Source organism: Scyliorhinus torazame, chromosome 13, assembly GCF_047496885.1.
Source record: "Scyliorhinus torazame isolate Kashiwa2021f chromosome 13, sScyTor2.1, whole genome shotgun sequence".
Taxonomy (NCBI): domain Eukaryota; kingdom Metazoa; phylum Chordata; class Chondrichthyes; order Carcharhiniformes; family Scyliorhinidae; genus Scyliorhinus; species Scyliorhinus torazame.
In genome coordinates, this window is record NC_092719.1 from 33,290,205 (window position 1) to 33,309,656 (window position 19,452).

The following is a 19,452-nucleotide window of genomic DNA, read 5'->3' on the forward strand; positions in this document are numbered from 1 at the left end:
GGCTGACGGGGTAGTGGACAAGGGCGGGGAGCTTAGCACGCATGCGTACAGAGAAAGCCGTGAAGGACTTCGCGAGCATTGGCAGTTCGTTTTTGGCTGCGGTGTGAGCGGGTTGAAGAAAATATCAACTAGGTTTAACGTAAAGTCGGTGCTTCTTTTTGGTTAGAGGTGAAAAACAGTATGTTAGTTTTGACCTAATTCGCGAGTGTCTTTAAGTCTTAAAAAATTTTTTTTAAAGTAATGTGAGATATGTTACTGTAGAGATAAGATTCTATAAAATGGCGCACGTTTCAGTCGGAAAAGACGAACATTGTCTTGGTGTTTGATGTGTTTCTGAGTGACGTCCCTCTCGGCTAACCATTGGTTGCGGTGTGGTTCCCTGCCCGCGCAGATTGGCTATTAATGACGCTATCTTGCTGCAGGCAGGTGGAGCCTAGCCCACGAAATCAATTCGCCCGAGAAAAGTTGTTAATGTGGACGCCATTAGAGGGAGAGGACTGTGATACACAGCGAGGAACGCCTGCCCGGCGAATTTGATTTGCGGATATCGGGGAAGTAGCGTCTACCGCCGCCGGTCGTTTTAAGCCAGCCTCCCACCGTCGATTGGAAATGGGTGTTTTATTTTTAAACTCCCGTCATTTTAAAGATGCGTCAAAACAAGATGGCGGCGGCCGGGTTATCTTGTTTGTCGCAGGTTGACTGTTCTCGAGTTACACGTCACGTGGCCAGGGTACATTCCTGTGCTGCAAAAGGAAGTCGAAGGGGGGAGGGGGTGGCTGACGTCCAAGCAGCCAGTTTCCATGACATTTCAAGTACTGGGGTTCCGTTTATCGACAGGAAACATAATTTTGTTTTAAACTCTGTGCTTCTGTTGTTATCGCGAAGCAATGTTGTTCATACGTGCTTTGTATTCATTTCATCAATTTAGTCGGTGGTGGGAATTGGGATTTTAAAAAAAAAAAAAATTTTTTTTTTTTTTTTGCGCGACCTTCTGACTTAGATTCTTTTCCCTCGATTAGTGCCTTCCCCCTTTATTGCGAGTGCATGGTTTTAAATTACTACCCAAGATTTATTTAATTGGCTACTGTGTAGTTAAGTGATCCATTGCCTCTACTCAAATTATGAATAGTATCTAAAACGTTAATAAACTCTGAATTTTGTGATTTTAGTCTAAAAACCCTCATACTTGGACATAACACTTCCTGCACCATGCTCTTGATGTATGATCCCCATATTTTCAAGACTCATAATTGTAGGTTTTCCAACTTAAAAAAACCTCCCATGTGTTGATGGTCAACACCAGAGAATGCTTGGACTAAATGAGTGGTTTCCATTTTGTAATTTCTATGTAAGTTCACATAGGTGGGAAAGTAATTTAGATATCGTAGTCAACTAAAAGTCTTTCTGTGATTTTTGGGTCAAGCATTGCTAACCTATTTTTGTCATAATTTTGACATCTGTGATTAGAAGAACTAAATGCAAAAAGTGACTGGATTAAACTCAAGCTGCAGCAATCTGGGGTAAACTCTAGGAATGTTGAACTGTTGAGAAGAAAACAGTCATAGCTTATTAAAATAACTGTCGAGCAGAGAGATACTGAATTGGTCTCCTCACATTTCCATGCTTGGGGCCAATACGGCTTCCAGCCTGCAGATATAATCTGGAATCCTAAATAATGTGCTCAAAGTTATAAATGATGCCAAGCGAGGAGGATCATTGGAAAACAAAGTGTAATTTAGAACAATAGAATGGGTGCTTTGCCAGAATAAATAAATGGCACTCATACTTTTTGGGTGGTGTGGTAAGGATAGCATTCGCCCATTTCTAGTTGTTATAGTCATGGAGTTTTACAACCCAAAAGCAGGCACTCTGGCCCATTGTGTCCGCCAGCAATCAAACACATCTATTCTAATCCCACTTTCCAGCACTTAGTCTGTAGCATGGACTATCAAGTACTCGTATAAATGCTTCTTAAATGTTGAGGGTTTGTGCCTCTACCACCCTTTCAGGCAGAGAGTTCAAGATTTGCACCATCCTCTGGGTGAAAATTTATTTCCTCTAAATCTCTTGCCCCTTGAATCAAGCACGGTAGCATTGTGGATAACACCATTGCTTCACAGCTCCAGGGTCCCAGGTTCGATTCCGGCTTGGGTCTCTGTCTGTGCGGAGTCTGCACATCCTCCTGTGTGTGTGTGTGTGGGTTTCCTCCGGGTGCTCCGGTTTCCTCCCACAGTCCAAAGATGTGCAGGTTAGGTGGATTGGCCATGATAAATTGCCCTTAGTGTCCAAAATTGCCCTTCGTGTTGGGTGGGGTTACTGGGTTATGGGGATAGGGTGGAGGTATTGACCTTGGGTAGGGTGCTCTTTCCAAGAGCTGGTGCAGACTCGATGGGCCGAATGGCCTCCTTCTGCACTGTAAATGTCCCCACTATACTAAGGGGAGAAAAAAGTTATTTCCTATTGACTATCTAGATCCCTCTTAGGTTTGGACAGCTCAATCAGATCCCCCCTCGACCTTCTCTGCTCGAGGAGATCAACCCAGCCTAACCAGCCTCTTCATAGCTGAAATGCTCCAGCCCAGGCAACGTCCTGGTGAATCTCCTCTGCACCATTTCTAGTGCAGTCACATCCTTCTTACATTGTGGCGACCAGAACTGCATACAGTATTCCAGCTGTTGCCTAACCAGCGTCTCATAAAGCTCCATCATAACTTAACTGCTCTTCTATCGCTTTGCTATTTACCACACCACCAATTTTTGTCATCTGCGAACTTAATGAACCATACCTGCCACTTTCACATCTTTCTGGTGGATCATCTATTGGGAAAGTGCCCCCCCCCCCCCCCCACAATGCTGTAAATGTAGAAAATTCCAGTTTTTTTTTCTTCAGCAACTATGGAAAAATATCCCAATTCGGGATGGTGTATGACTCCAATGTGATTAATGTTTCTACCCAAGCTGTGGAGGTTATGGGTTTGGGATGTTCTGAAGAAGCCATGACAAGGTGGTAGTACATTCTGGAAATAGTGCATCTGCAGCCATGGTACTTCAGTTGTGAGTGTTTAAGCCAATGGCAGGGGGGCTGATGAAGCGGACTGCTTTGTCCCAGATAGTGTTGTGCTTGAATGTTGTTGGAACTGCACTCTGCTAGGCAAGTGTAGTGTAGAAGTGAGAGAATTAATGACTCCTGACTTGTGCCTTTTAGGTGTTAAGTTTTGATTGGAAGACAGGTGAACCATTTGCTGCAGAATACCCAGCTTCTGAACTGCCCACGTTGCCATGGCATTTGTGACTCGTCCAATTCTGTTTCTGAGCAGTGGTCGTGATCACCTCCTCTCCCAAATGTTGATGGTGAAGGATCCAGCAGTGGTAATGGTGTTAACTGTCAAAAGATAGATGATTAGGTCCCTGTTGGAGCTCGTCATTGGGCCACCATGTCATGGAGGTCTTGCTTGTGGCAATGAATTGCTGAGCACTGCAATTATTCAATAATAGCCCATTTATGCCCTTCAGAGGGACAGTCATGAATGCATTGAAGCAGCTGACTATAGCTGGGCCTAGAATGCTGTCCTAGGGAAATCCCTGCAATGAGTTTTTGAAATGGCAAAGGATTCGGCCACAGACACTCATATGTACATCCAGTGGAAAACAAGTCAATAAGTAATGAGCAACCTGTGTGGGACTAACCAGGCAGCACCTAGAATAACTGTCCAGCTTTGGTTTCCAAGAAAGGAGGAAAACATTCAAACACCGGAGGTAGTACTTAGAAACCACAAGGCTGATCTCCCTATGAGGAACAAACCACAAGGCTGATCTCCCTATGAGGAACAAGTGAATAAACATGGAATTTTCAGCCTGGAAAGGAGATATTGAAGGCAAACCTAAGATGGATAATTTTAGAATAGATATGAAGTTCTTCCTGATAGTGGAGACAACCCAAGATTCATTTCGGAAATAGTTGGGTGCTACAACGGTTGGAGTGGGAGGTGCAGTGTCAAGATCTCTTGATGGATAAATCAAATGTTTCTCCATAATTAGCTTGTAGCTGTCGATCTTCGTCGTATCTCCACACGCTGCGTGGGAATGCACGTCTGTTTTGTATTTTTTTAAAAATATGAGCTGTGCTTCTCAAAATATTGCAAACATAGTGATATTTTTACTTCTAGACTAACCCCTTAACTATTTTAGTTCAGATTTTATTTGTAAAGTTGGTGCTCATCAAGTCCAATGAATTTCATGTCATTTATAGTTCAGTTATGATGTGCCCTACCATTTTAGAATACAAGTGCACTGTGGGTGTACCTGCACCACAAGGGACTGGAGCAGCTCACTGCCATCTTCTCGAGGAAAATTGGGGAAGGCAATAAATGCTGGCCTAGCCAGCAACACCCACGTCCCATAAATGAATTCAAAGTAAGAACATAATGAATAGGAACCCACTCTGCCTTTTAATGACATTGTGATTGATCTACTTATGTAATTTTCCTGCACTATCCCTCTATCGCTTGATGTCTTTACTGTCTAGAAGTCTTATCAATCTGTCTTGAACATACTAGATGATTGAGCCTCCACAGAGCCTCTTCTGGTGTAGAGAATTATAAAGATTTACCTTGCTCTGAGTTAAAAAGAAATGTCTCCTCATCTAAGTCCTAAATGGCATAGCCCTTATTCTGAGTCCATATCCCTTGGTCCTAGACCTCCGGGCCAAGGGAAACGTGAATTATTGTATGTTTGAATGCGATCACTTCCCATTCTTCTAAACTCCAGATAATGGTCCAGTCTATTTGATCTTTCTTCGTAAGGCTATGCCTCCATCCTAGGAAATAATTTTATGAGCCATCATTCCATTCCCTCTGGCAAGTATATATTTTCTTGGATAATGAGACCAAAACTGCACGCAACACTCCAGGTGTGGTCTCACCAAGGCTCTATAATTTCAGTAAGACTCTTTTATTCATGTACTCAAATTCTCGTAATAAAGGGCAACGTACCATTTGCCACCTTAATTACTATCCCTGCATGTTGGCTTTCGCAGATCCATGAACAAGAACACCCAAGTCCTCCTAGCATCTCTCTATTACGGAATACTTTTTTTTTCCTACCAAAATGGATAATCACACATTTCTTCACATTGTATTCCATCTGCCAAATTTTTGCCCACTTGCCTCTCCAAATCCCCTCGCAGCATTTTTGCATCCTCTGCACAATCAACGTTTTCACCTAGTTTGTTATCTGCAAACGTGGAAATATTACATTTAATCCAAATAATTAATAGATTGTGAATAGCTGGGACCCTTGTAGAACCCCATTAGCCACAACCTGCCAACCTGAAAGCGACCCATTTATTCCTACTGTTTTCTGTGTTAACTTGTTCCCAATCCATACCAGTATATTACCACCAGCCCCATGTGCTCTAATTTTGTTTACTAATATCTTGGGCTTATCGAGAGCTTTCTGAAAATCTAAATAAACCACATCCATCTGTTTCCCCATATCTATTCTGCTAATTACATCCTCAAAAAGCCTCCCAACAGGTTTGTTACTGACATGATTTATCTTTGATAAATCCATGCTGACTGCCCAATCCGACCATTTTTTAAAAAGTGTCCTGTTATTGCTTCTTTCGCCGTAGATTCTAGCATTTTCTCTACTGATGCCAGGCTTTGTAATTTCCTATGCCCTGTCTCCCTCCTTTCTTAAACAGTGTGGTTGGGCGGCATGGTAGCACAGTGACTAGCACTCTTGTTTCACAGCGCCAGGGACGTGGGTTTGATTCCCGGCTTGGGTCACTGTCTGTGCAGAGTCTGCATGTTCTCCCAGTGTCTGCGTGGGTTTCCTCCGGGTGCTCCGGTTTCCTCCCACATGTCCTGAAAGACGTGCTTGTTAAGGGAATTGGGCATTCTGAATTCTCCCTCTGTGTGCCTGAACAGGTACCACAGTGTGGCGACTGGGGGATTTTCACAGTAACTTCATTGCAGTATTAATGTAAGCCTACTTGCAACACTAATAAAGATTATTATTATTACATTTGCCACCTTCAATCTGCAGGAATCATTCCAGAATGTCTAGAGCCACCTCTTTCATGGGATGTAGGTCACATATTAATTTCTTTAGTACTTTTTTTTAAACTAATATCTTGCAGTACCTTGTTTATGTAAGTCCCTTGATTCTCCATTATTTTTGGGTGGCTTTTAGTATTTTCCTCCATGAAGACAGACAAAAGCATTTTAATTTCTGTCATTTCCTTATTCCCTATTATATAAATTCTCCTGATTCTGTATTGGACCCACATTTGTTTTTGCTAATCTTTTCCTTTTTAAATGCCTATAGAAGCTTTTACAGTCCTTTGATTCTTGCTAGTTTACTCTTGTATTCTATTTTCCCTTAATCTTGGTCCTCCTTTGCAGAATTCTAAAATGTTCCCCATTCTCAGGTTTAACTTTTATTTGCAACTTTTATATGCCTCTTCCTTTGACCTAATGCAATCCTTGATTTCTTTCAGTATCCGCAGTCGGAACACTTATCTTGCTGGGTCGATGTGCATTAAAGTAATTTATTTTTCTTGTAAACTATGTATTTGTTCTTAAAATGTTAGGTGTTAGCAAGACGGAGCAGGTTTTTTGGTGGAGGACAGGTGTGGGAGGTGCTCGGGAAGCTCGGCGAACCACACTCATGTTCTGGTCATGTCCGGCACTGCATGAGTTCTGGGAGGGTGTGACAAGAGTGATCTCAAAGGTGGGGGTCCGGGTCAAACCAAGCTGGGGGTTGGCTATATTTGGGGTTGCAGAAGAACCGGGAGTGCAGGAGGCGAAAGAGGCCGACGTCTTGGCCTTTGCGTCCCTAGTAGCCCGGCAAAGGATTCTACTTATGTGGAAAGAAGCGAAGCCCCCGGGCGTGGAGGCCTGGATAAACGACATGGCAGGGTTCATAAGACTGGAACAAATAAAATATGCGTTAAGAGGATCGGCTCAGGGGTTCACCAGGCGGTGGCAACCGTTCCTTGACTATCTCGCGGAACGATAATGGAAAAACAGAAAAGACAGCAGCAGCAACCCGGGGGGGGGGGAGGATTATTCCGTGTTCTTGTTTTTTCTTAGTTGTTGATATTTGCTTTTTGTTTATTTCTTTTTCCATCTGTTGTTAGTTTAATATATTATTTAAATAACGTTTAATGTATATTCCTTTATTAAGTTGTAAAAACAGAAAATCTTTGTTTGAAAAACTTCAACAAAATATATTTCCCAAAAAAAAAATGTTAGGTGTTACCCCACTCCTGTCTAATTCTTTTTAACATAGTTTCCCAATCTACCAATAGCCAATTTGCCCTCGTACTTTCAATGTTACTGTTGTTTAGATTTAAAGACCCTAATCTTTGATTGAAAGGCATCACTTTCAAACATCTTTTAAAATTCTATTGTGTTATGGTCATTCTTTCCTCAAGGTTCCTTTATAACAAGATTATTAATTAGCTCCTTTCCATGCACAAAAATTGGATTTGGTACTGGGTAATGATCCAGGACAGGTGTTAGATTTGGAGGTAGCTGAGCACTTTGGTTATAGTGACCACAATTCGATTACGTTTACTTTAGTGATGGAAAGGGATAGGTATATACCGCAGGGCAAGAGTTATATCTGGGGGAAAGGCAATTATGATGCGATGAGGCAAGACTTCGGATGCATCGGATGGAGAGGAAAACTGCAGGGGATGGGCACAATGGAAATGTGGAGCTTGTTCAAGGAACAGCTACTGCGTGTCCTTGATAAGTATGTACCTGTCAGGCAGGGAGGAAGTGGTCGAGCAAGGGAACCGTGGTTTACTAAAGCAGTCAAAACACTTGTCAAGAGGAAGAAGGAGGCTTATGTAAAGATGAGACATGAAGGTTCAGTTAGGGCGCTCGAGAGTTACAAGTTAGCTAGGAAGGACCTAAAGAGAGAGCTAACAAGAGCCAGGAGGGGACATGAGAAGTCTTTGGCAGGTAGGATCAAGGATAACCCTAAAGCTTTCTATAGATACATCAGCAATAAAGGAATGATGTGGAGATGCCGGCGTTGGACTGGGGTGAGCACAGTACGAAGTCTTACAACACCAGGTTAAAGTCCAACAGGTTTGTTTCGATGTCACTAGCTTTCGGAGCGCTGCTCCTTCCTCAGGTGAATGAAGAGGTCTGTTCCAGAAACACATATATAGACAAATTCAAAGATGCCAAACAATGCTTGGAATGCGAGCATTAGCAGGTGATTAAATCTTTACAGATCCAGAGATGGGGTAACCCCAGGTTAAAGAGGTGTGAATTGTACCAAGCCAGGACAGTTGGTAGGATTTTGTTTACTTTAGTGATGGAAAGGGATAGGTATATACCGAATAAAGGAATGACTAGGGTAAGGGTAGGGCCAGTCAAGGACAGTAGTGGGAAGTTGTGCTTGGAGTCCGAAGAGATAGGAGAGGTGCTAAATAAATATTTTTCGTCAGTATTCACACAGGAAAAAGACAATGTTGTCGAGGAGAATACTGAGATTCAGGCTACTAGACTAGAAGGGCTTGAGGTTCATAAGGAGGAGGTGTTAGCAATTCTGGAAAGTGTGAAAATAGATAAGTCCCCTAGGCCGAATGGGATTTATGCTAGGATTCTCTGGGAAGCTTGGGAGGAGAAATAGTGCCAGAAGACTGGAGGGATAGCAAATGTCCCCTTGTTCAAGAAGGGGAGTAGAGACAACCCTGGTAACTATAGACCAGTGAGCCTTACTTCTGTTGTGGGCAAAATCTTGGAAAGGTTTATAAGAGATAGGATGTATAATCATCTGGAAAGGAATAATTTGACTAGAGATAGTCAACACGGTTTTGTGAAGGGTAGGTTGTGCCTCACAAACCTTATTGAGTTCTTTGAGAAGGTGACCAAACAGGTGGATGAGGGTAAAGCAGTTGATGTGGTGTATATGGACTTCAGTAAAGCGTTTGATAAGGTTCCCCACGGTAGGCCACTGCAGAAAATACGGAGGCATGGGATTCGGTGATTTAGCAGTTTGGATCAGAAATTGGCTAGCTGGAAGAAGACAAAGGGTGGTGGTTGATGGGAAATGTTCAGACTGGAGTCCAGTTACTAGTGGTGTACCACAAGGATCTGTTTTGGGGCCACTGCTGTTTGTCATTTTTATAAATGACCTGGAGGAGGGCGTAGAAGGATGGGTGAGTAAGTTTGCAGATGACACGAGTCGGTGGAGTTGTGGACAGTGCGGACGGATGTTACAAGTTACAGCGGGACATAGATAAGCTGCAGCGCTGGGCTGAGAGGTGGCAGATGGAGTTTGGTGCAGAGAAGTGTGAGGTGATTCATTTTGGAAGGAATAACAGGAAGACAAGAGTACTGGGCTAATGGTAAGATTCTTGGCAGTGTGGATGAGCAGAGAGATCTCTATGTCCATGTACATAGATCCCTGAAAGTTGCCACCCAGGTTGAGAGGGTTGTTAAGAAGGCGTACGGTGTGTTAGCTTTTATTGGTAGAGGGATTGAGTTTTGGAGCCATGAGGTCATGTTGCAGCTGTACAAAACTCTGGTGCGGCTGCATTTGGAGTATTGCGTGCAATTCTGGTCGCCGCATTATAGGAAGGATGTGGAAGCATTGGAAAGGGCGCAGAGGAGATTTAACAGAATGTTGCCTGGTATGGAGGGAAGATCTTATGAGGAAAGGCTGAGGGACTTGAGGCTGTTTTCATTAGAGAGAAGAAGGTTAAGAGGTGACTTAATTGAGGCATACAAGATGATCAAAGGATTGGATAGGGTGGACAGTGAGAACGTTTTTCCTCGGATGGTGATGTCTAGCACGAGGGACATAGCTTTAAATTGAGGGGAGATAGATATAGGACAGATGTCAGAGGTAGGTTCTTTACTCGGTGAGTAGTAAGGGCGTGGAATGCCCTGCCTGCAACAGTAGTGGACTCGCCAACACTAAGGGCATTCAAATGGTCATTGGATAGACAAATGGACGATAAGGGAATAGTGTAGATAGGCTTTAGAGTGGTTTCACAGGTCGGCGCAACATTGAGGGCCGAAGGGCCTGTACTGTGCTGTTATGTTCTATGTTAATTCTAGATCTAGATTCCCTAGTTGGCTCTTCAACGCACTACTGTAGAAAATCATCTTAAATACATTCCAAGAATTTGCCCTCCATAACATTTGTACTAATTAGGTTTACCCGGTCTGTGATTGAAATCCCCAATGATTACTCTTGTTTTTAAAAATATATATTTTATTAAAGTTTTCAAACACAATTTTTCCACCTTACAAATCAACATGAAAGATAACACAATAACTAATAGGTAACATTATTTAAATAAAATAGTGAACTAACAAAGTAACAAAAAAATAGTGCTTCCTCCACCCCAACAAAACAGGTCCCCCCCCCCCCCGGGCTGCTGCTGATCTATTTTCCTTTAACGTTCCGCGAAATAGTCAAGGAAAGGTTGCCACCGCCTGGAGAACCCCTGAACCGATCCTCTCAACGCAAACTTCATCCGTTCCAGTTTTATGAACCCTGCCATATCGTTTATCCAGGCCTCCACGCCGGGGGGTTTCGCTTCCTTCCACATGAGCAAGATCCTTCGCCGGGCTACCAGGGACGCAAAGGCCAGAATATCGGCCTTTTTCGCCTCCTGCACTCCCGGCTCCTCCGCTACCCCAAATATAGCTAACCCCCAATCTGGCTTGACCCGGACCTTCACCACGTTTGAAATCACTCTTGCCAGTACTCGTCCAGTGCCGGACACGACCAAAACATATGTGAATGATTACTCTTGTTACACGTACCTCTAATTTTCTGATTTATATTGTGATTTGCATTACCACTGCCGGCTTATAAATTCCAATCAATGTTTTCTGCCCCTTGCTGTTTCTTTCTTCCACCCAAATTGATACTAATCTTAACCTTTAAAACTAAGGCCATCTCTCACTACATTACTAATACTCTCATTAATTAACAGATCCACTCCACCACCGTTTCCAAGTTTCCTGTACTTCCTGAATGTCACATAACCCTTGATATTCAGATCCCAACTTTGGTTGCCTTGTAGCCATGTCTCTGTAACAGCTATTGGGTAATATATATGAATTTCTATTTGAGCAATTCATCTGCTTTGTTGTGAATGCTGTGGGCATTCAGATACAGACCCCTTAATTCTGTTCTTTGCCATTTTTTGTAAACTTTGGCCCAATCTGCTCACATCTTCTGAAGTTTGCCTTCCTGCCGTTCTCTTATTAGCTTAATTGCTACCTTGACCTATTGCCTTCTTATTCCACTTCAATTTGCTCAATCTTCTGCATGATCCTTTCCCCCTCTAGTTAGTTTAAAGCCCGATCTACATCCTTAGCTGTACAACTCACAATATGAGCCCCAGTGTTATTGAAGTATACACAGTACCAGCAGCACAGCTCCCACTTTCCTCACAAACCAAAACGCATTTCCAATCTTTGAGCCATGTATTCCTGTCTCTAATTTAGTCGATGCCAATTTGCACATGGCCTGTGCAATAATCCAGAGATGATTATCTTTTGAGGTTCTGCTTTTTAATTTAGATCCTAGCTCTTCATGCCCTCTGTGCCAAACTGATTTCCTAGTCTTACCTATGTAGTTGGTATCTACATTGAGCACGACCATTGGATCCTCTCCATCCCACTGCAAGTTCCTCTTCAGATATCCTGAACCTGGGAGGGAACAGAGCCACCTGGACTTGCGTCCTCAACTGTAGAAAACAGTATCTACCCCCCCCTTACTATACTGTCTATCACCACCACATTCCTCTTTGCTACCCCCCCCCCCCCCCCCCCCCCAAACCTGTATGGCATCCTTCATCATGGTACCCTGGTCAGTCTGCCAATCCACTATATTTTCTTATCGATACAGATAGCAAGCACCTTGTACCAGTTGGATAAAGTCAGGGACTTTATATAAAATTGGGTTCTGTTGAAAGGAAGTCCTCAGTTATATTTTTTATAGTACATAATGCTTGTAGCTATGCTACTTGCTAGATTGATTTAAGTAGCATTTGAGATTTTGTGCTGGGTGTTTGTGATGTGATGTAGTCCGAAAATCTCATGCTCTTGTACTATTTGATTAAAAGTTAAGATAATTATCCAGAAGCAAAATAATTCAATGCTTATTTGCATAATCTTAACTTTCTCTCTCATCTTCTGAATCTTATAGTGAACACACTTCTCTCTAACGTAGCTTAATCCCTACAGTGCAGGAGGTCATTCAGCCTATTGAGTCTGCACTGACCCTCCGAAAGAGCGCCCTACCTAGGCCAAATCCCCCACCCTATCTCTATAACCCGAGCTAACCTGGGACACTTGGGAGCAATTTAGCATGGTCAACTCACCGAACCTGCACATCTTGGACTGTGGGAGGAAACTGGAGCACCACGAGGAAACTCTCACAGACACTGGGAGAATGTACAAACTCCACAATCACCCTAGGTTAGAATCAGTCTGGGTCCCTGGTGCTGAGAGGTAGCAGTGCTGATCACTGTGCTACCGTGTTATTGTGGAAGACGAAATGCATATTCCATGCTCCTTTTATTTGCATCCACACCCCCTGTAGGTGTAAGATCACCCTTCTGGCTAGAAAGATCTGTAGTGGAGTTTGCCGGGGCCGGTGTTGGGAGCCTTGTTGTTAATGATCTAGACCTTGGTATACAGGAGGGAATTTCAAAATGTATGGATGACATGAAAATTGGAAGCATTGTGAACTGTGGGGAGGATAGTGTAGAATTTAAAAGGACATAGACGGGGTGCAATGGCTGGACAAGTGGCAAATGAAATTTAATGCAGAGAAATGTGAAAGTGGTGCATTTTGGTAGGAAGAATGCAGAAAGACGATATGAATGAAAGGATACAATTCTGAAGAGAGACTGGAGAAGGGGAGTATTAGAACAGGTTGGAAGAGTATTTAATAGGCTTTATTAATAAGGGCATCTAGAGTTTCATAGCAAATAAGTTATGTTAAACCTGTATAGAACACTGGATGAGCTTCAACTGGAGCATTGAGTCCAGTTCTGGGTGTCACACTTCAGGAAAAAATGTGAAGGCATTCCAGTACAGCAAATATTCATGACAATGGTCCCAGGAGAATGGGATCTTCGTAGGTAGATTAGAGAGGTCAGCTAAGATGAAAAAGGAAGCATACTTAAGATCTAGGCGACTTAAAACTGATGAAGCTTTGGAGGAATATCGGGAAAGTAGGACAAATCTCAAACGTGCAATAAAGAGGGCTAAAAGGGGTCATGAAATATCTTTGGCTAACAGGGTTAAGGAAAATCCCAAAGCCTTTTATTCGTATATAAGGAGCAAGAGGGTAACTAGAGAAAGGATTGGCCCACTCGAAGACAAAAGAGGGAATTTATGTGTGGAGTCAGAGGAAATGGGTGAGATTCTTAATGAGTACTTTGCACGGTATTCACCAAGGAGAGGGACATGACAGATGTTGAGGCTAGGGATGGATGTTTAAATACTCTAGGTCAAGTCGGCATAAGGAAGGGGGAAGTTTTAGGTATTCTAAAAGGCATTAAGGTGGACAAGTCCCCATGTCCGGATGGGATTTATCCAAGGTTACTGAGGGAAGCGAGGGACGAAATAGCTGGGGCCTTAACAGATATCTTTGCAGCATCCTTGAGCACGGGTGAGGTCCCGGAGGACTGGAGAATTGTCCCTTTGCTTAAGAAGGATAGCAGGGATAATCCAGGGAATTATAGACCTGTGAGCTTGACGTCAGTGGTAGGCAAACTGTTGGAGAAGATACTGAGGGATAGGATCTATACACTTTTGGAAGAAAATAGACTTATCAGTGATCGGCAGCATGGTTTTGTGCAGGGAAGGTCATGTCTTACAAACCTAATAGAATTCTTTGAGGAAGTGATAAAGTTAATTGATGAGGGAAGGGCTGTAGATGTCATATACACGGACTTCAGTAAGGCGTTTGATAAAGTTTTCCATGGTGGGTTGATGGAAAAAGTGAAGTCGTATGGGGTTCAGGGTGTACTAGCTAGATGGATAAAGAACTGGCTGGGCAACAGGAGACAGTAGTGGTGGAAGGGAGTGTTTCAAAATGGAGAAAGGTGACTAGTGGTGTTCCACAGGGATCCGTGCTCGGACCACTGTTGTTTGTGATATACATAAATGATCTAGACGAAGGTATAGGATGGTCTGATCAGCAAGTTTGCAGATGATACTAAGATTGGTGGAGTTGCAGATAGCGAGGAGGACTGTCAGAGAATACAGCATGCTTGCCTTCATCGGACGGGGTATTGAGTACAAGAGTCGGCAGGTCATGTTACAGTTGTATAGGACTTTGGTTAGGCCACCTTTGGAATACTGCCTGCAGTTCTGGTCGCCACATTACCAGAAGGATGTGGATGCTTTAGAGAGGGTGCAGAGGAGGTTCACCAGGATGTTGCCTGGTATGGAGGGTGCTAGCTATGAAGAAAGGCTGAGTAGATTAGGATTGTTTTGGTTGGAAAGATGCAGGTTGAGGGGGGACCTGATTGAGATCTACAAAATTGAGGTATGGACAGGCTGGATAGCAACAAGCTTTTCCCAAGAGTGGGGGTGTCAATTACAAGGGGTCACGATTTCAAGGTGAGAGGGGGAAAGTTTAAGGGAGATGTGCGTGCAAAGTTTTTTATGCAGAGGGTGGTGGGTGCCTGGAACGCTTTGCCAGCGGAGGTGGTAGAGGCGGGCACGATAGCATCATTTAAGATGCATCTAGACAGATATATGAACGGGCGGGGAACAGAGGGAAGTAGATCCTTGGAAAATAGGCGACAGGTTTAGATAAAGGATCTGGCGGTGCAGGCTGAGAGGGCCGAAGGCCTGTTTCTGTGCTGTAAATTTTCTTTGTTCTCGGACTGTTTTCTTTGAAGAAGGGATGGTTGAGAGGAGATTTGATCAAAGTATTCAAAATCATGAGGGGCCTGGACAGAGTATATTGGTGGAAGGATCAAGAACAAAAGGGCGCAGATTTAACATAACAGGCAAAATAAGTAATGGTGACATGAGGGAAAGTCTTTTCATGTAGCAAGTGATGAGGATCAAGGATGTACTGCCTGAGATTGTGCTAGAGGCAGGTTCAATTGGGGTATTCAAGAGAGAATTGGGTTGTTATTTGAAAAGGCAAAAGTGCAGAGCCATGGGGAGAAGGGAAAAGAGTGGCACCAGGTAAATATCTCCAACGGAGAGCTGTGGAGACACTGGGCCGAATGGCTGCGTCCGTGCTGTAACAATGCTGTGTCTGAGTTTTTTTTTAAAGATGCAGGTTTTGAAGTTCACATTTTTGTATGTAGAGAATCATTCTTGGGTTTCTTGAATCTGCCTTTAACTGGCAATTCATGTTGCATTTCAATATGTACTTAATTCCCTCCCTGCTGGTTTAAAAGCTGCATCAGGAAATATGCTACGGCATATCTCTTCTGCATTGAGTTTGGCATACATCTGCAAACTGAGTTGATTTCAGCGAGGAACTACCAATTTTAACTTTTGTAAAATATGTTTGCAATTTGAAACAACTGGTTTCTACCTTCACATATGGTTGAAACAGGTTAGAATGGCTATAAAATTGCTTCATTTTTAATTATTTTGTTGCAATTAAGTTCAGTAAATAGTGTGCCTACAGTTTATTTGACTTCAAATTTCATTTTGAAGAGTAGCTTCGTTTGGTGAAACAAAACCGTAAACTCCTACAAAATGAGCTCACGTCCAAAGTTCTGTGTTATGGAAACAAGATCTTTTTGCCTCTAGGTGTTTTGTACTTGTTACATGTTGCAGTTTTTACTTGTAAGTAATAAATTTGATCACCAATACAAAATTTTGTTTGAAGTGAGTTGTCACCAACACCACTGTAATGATGAAATAAAATCGATCATGGAGTTTTTAAATAAAGCTTGGATTGTTCAGTTTCCTTGTCTTAATGTTCATTGATTGAAGAATCTCAAAAATGAGTTATTCTTTGGAATCTCTTTTGAGTATCTGGCAACCGACCTGACTTTGAATCGTTGTTTACCTCAAAATACTTTGGGAGTATTAAACATTCAGTTAACGTAACGGGATAATTCTTGTCAAATTGAATTGATCTTCTCTCACCAGAAGAATTTTTAAAAATAACCCCTGTAATCAAATATTCAGTATGGTACAGATTAATTGACTGTGTAACGTTACGGTTTTATGTGATTTAATTACAAGGAAAATTGTTTTTTTTTGGTAAGCATCATGACCACTTGTCATCTGTGCACTTTAAGAGCAGGGGTAGGATTTGAAAATTTGCGAAGTAGTTCTTCATGGCCATCCTACCTGAACCAGACCTTTTAAGATAAATGCACTGCACAAGGTATGTGCTAGTAATTTGCAGCTGATTGCCACAGCAGAGGTCATGTAGAGACTAGAAGCAGGATGCAAAAGACCTTTATCAAAGGTCCAGATGATGTGTTAAGCAAGTTCTCCATCATTTGTTCACAGTGGTAACTTTGTGGATCCTCAACCGTTGTGTAAATAACTGAAGTCTATACACTGGGGATGCATTTTCTTGGCTGCATTTGATGGCCTAATTGATTATTACTATAGGTAAAACTTGTGCATCCTCATCACTTTTATGGAACATTGCAAAGTCACTTCTTGGTGTACACTCAATATTAGTGGAAAATGCATTGTTAATAACTGAAACTTGGTTGTGCAAAAACATTGTGTAAGTATTTTTTATGTACGTAAATTATTTCCTGGTGGTAGCATGTAGGATAAACCTTAATATCAATAAACTTCCTGATCTGTCCAAAAAATCAATTGATTTTTGCAACCTCAAACATTGAAACAACCAGTGGATATTTTAACAACTGAATAATTGGCCAAGAGGAACTGCCATTGAAAGTATTGCTAATTGTTGGCATTTTTTCCATAAACCTCCAGAATTACAAAGTGCCTGGATGGAACACTAAAAATGACTTGAAGAGTACATGAGCACCACCTGCTGGAAAGATAATCTGCAATTTGCTGCTTTCAACATAAGTGGGCATAGGTTGATTGTTGACTGTTTTGGAACTTTTCTACTTTGCAGAAGCTGTGGCAAGTGGCCGGTCAAATAGAAATTGCAACTGTAAAAGATGCAGTTAAATATATTGCAGAAATACTAATATAACTGAATACCTGCAACATTTCCTCTTTGTTGAAACAATAGATCACTGCTTTATTTAACTGGTGGACTTTTGTTTATCAACAGCTGCTTTGGCAGTACATATTTTGTAATTATTTCACTTACATAAACCAAATACATTTGAGTTGGATGTACTTTAAAACTAAACTTGCGATACAATCCCCCTAAAACCTAGAGTTACTATGATGCTACTTAGAAATGCTTCAATAAGCATAATAAAACTACTGATTTAAATGTGAAATTGTGTATATGCCAGAATATCTGGGATGAGGGGTAAATGTTGATTGCTATAGCTCAAATCCTATTACAAATCTAAACCCTCAGACTCGTTTTCTTTCGGATTTGGTTGCTATGGCTAACTTAAGTGTGATTTTCCTGAGAATCTACAATATTAACTACTTGGATCTTCATAGCTACAGGACAATGTCTAAACCTTTTTGATATTATACCCCGCACAGCTTAAAAGGCCACCAGTTTTCTTCAATTTTAGTGTTTTTATATTCATTCTTAAACAGAATCATGTTTTTTTTGCTATTTGATTTTGGTTCTGCACCTTCCCTTTCAGCGGTGATGCCTGTAGGGCAGCCTTCTCCTTCACTTTAGGCTGTCCAATTGTAATTGCCAGAACAAGTAGAAAGATACATAACTAATGTAGCCAGCAGAGAAAACTGAAGTTTGCAAAATGTTAATTTTAAGAAAATTTTATGTACCCAATTCTCTCTCTCTCTTAATTAAGAGGCAATTTAGCATGGCCAATCCACCTACCCTGCACATCTTTTTGGCTTGTGGGGGTGAGACCCATGCAAACACATGGTGAATGTGCAAACTCCACATGGACGGTGACTGGGGCTGGGATCGAACCCGAGTTCTCTGTGCCCTGAGGCAGCAGTGCTAACCACTGTGCCGCCCCTGAGGCATTTATTTTTAAATGGACAGCAATTATTTAGCCTTTTACTTTTATCCTGTAATGACGTTTGAAGCAATTGACCATTCTCAGTTAATTCTACCCATTATTTTTGGATTATTCTATTTTGCCCTATCAAAATCAAAGGACTAACTTTACTCTTGAGGTATGAATTTTGCAGAAATAGACTGCATCAACATACATGGTTCACATCAGTGAGAATTTTATGTGGAAGAAATCTTGACTGAAATGTGAAATGCTGTTGTCGTGAAGCCCATTTCTACCTCTGGTTATGTAGATCTAAAGGCTTCCATTCAGTGCAACAAAATTGAGTCCAATTCAAATGCACAACAGATTTTCTTTTCTGCACCAAGTGATTACCAATTGTCAATCTGTTATGCCAAGTTAATTGGGTTATTTCCTGGATATTTGCAGTGATTATTGCTTCAGCAGTTGCTTCTAAGTCAAAGCCATACAAACCTGCCTCTTTTTAATTAGACATTTTAGAATCACAATTGTTATACTTGGCATACAAATCTAGTGCTGTATCAAACCTTTTGCCCGGGTTCCTCGAGTGAAAATATATTCTTTATTTTCTGGTCCTTGGGTCTTCAGCAGCATTTTACATTTCAACAAAATTATTTCCTGTAACCTGAGGGAAATAAGTTGGAAGCAACAATCTTTGCATTTAATCAAAATTGAGTAGTCCCTTTTGCTTTTACAAAAATGCAATCTACACTTATTGAAAACTGGGGAACGTTTTGGGTTCAATTCCATGAGACGACCCATTAAAAATGGCAAGACTCCAAATTTATGCTAGCTAACCGTGTACATTGTCTTTTCATTTTTGGACCCAAGAATAGTAGCGCTGAAGATTCTGAATCCAGGAAATGTACAAGAATAGAAAGTAAAGTAGCAACATGTTAACTGCATTACTGTTAAAATCAATGTTTAATAAAAACAAAATTGACTGTCAATTCTTGTACACCAAAAGCATATGCTTTTTTTCCTATTTACATCCTCTGTTCACAACACCATGTATCTCATTCCGTCACCTCCAATGAACTTCAAAATTTTGTTTTTAAGGTTAAATTAATGTGTTTAATGTTGGCTACGAAGAGTCTATATAGTCATCGTTTTTTTTCTTCTAAATTTCTATTGAGCTCAGCAGAAAGAGTTATGCCAACATGGCTGAATGCAATTTGAAGTTTAATAAGCATCCTGAATTCCATCTTCAGTTCAGTTTGATTTTTATATCATGGAATCCCTGCAGTGCAGGAGGCCATTTGGCCCATTGAGTCTGCACCGACCCTCCTATCCCCAGAACCCCACTTAACCATTTGGACACTAAGGGGCAATTAAGCA

General features: G+C 41.7%; 1 long non-coding RNA gene across 1 annotated transcript; it reads left to right on the top strand.

Annotated features, from left to right (window-relative positions):
• Positions 1-45: 45 nt before the first annotated feature.
• LOC140387943 (uncharacterized) lies at positions 46-19,064 on the top strand. Its single transcript, XR_011934034.1, has 2 exons — positions 46-178; positions 16,940-19,064. It is a non-coding gene; the product is annotated as an uncharacterized lncRNA (long non-coding RNA).
• The last annotated feature ends 388 nt before the right edge of the window (positions 19,065-19,452 follow it).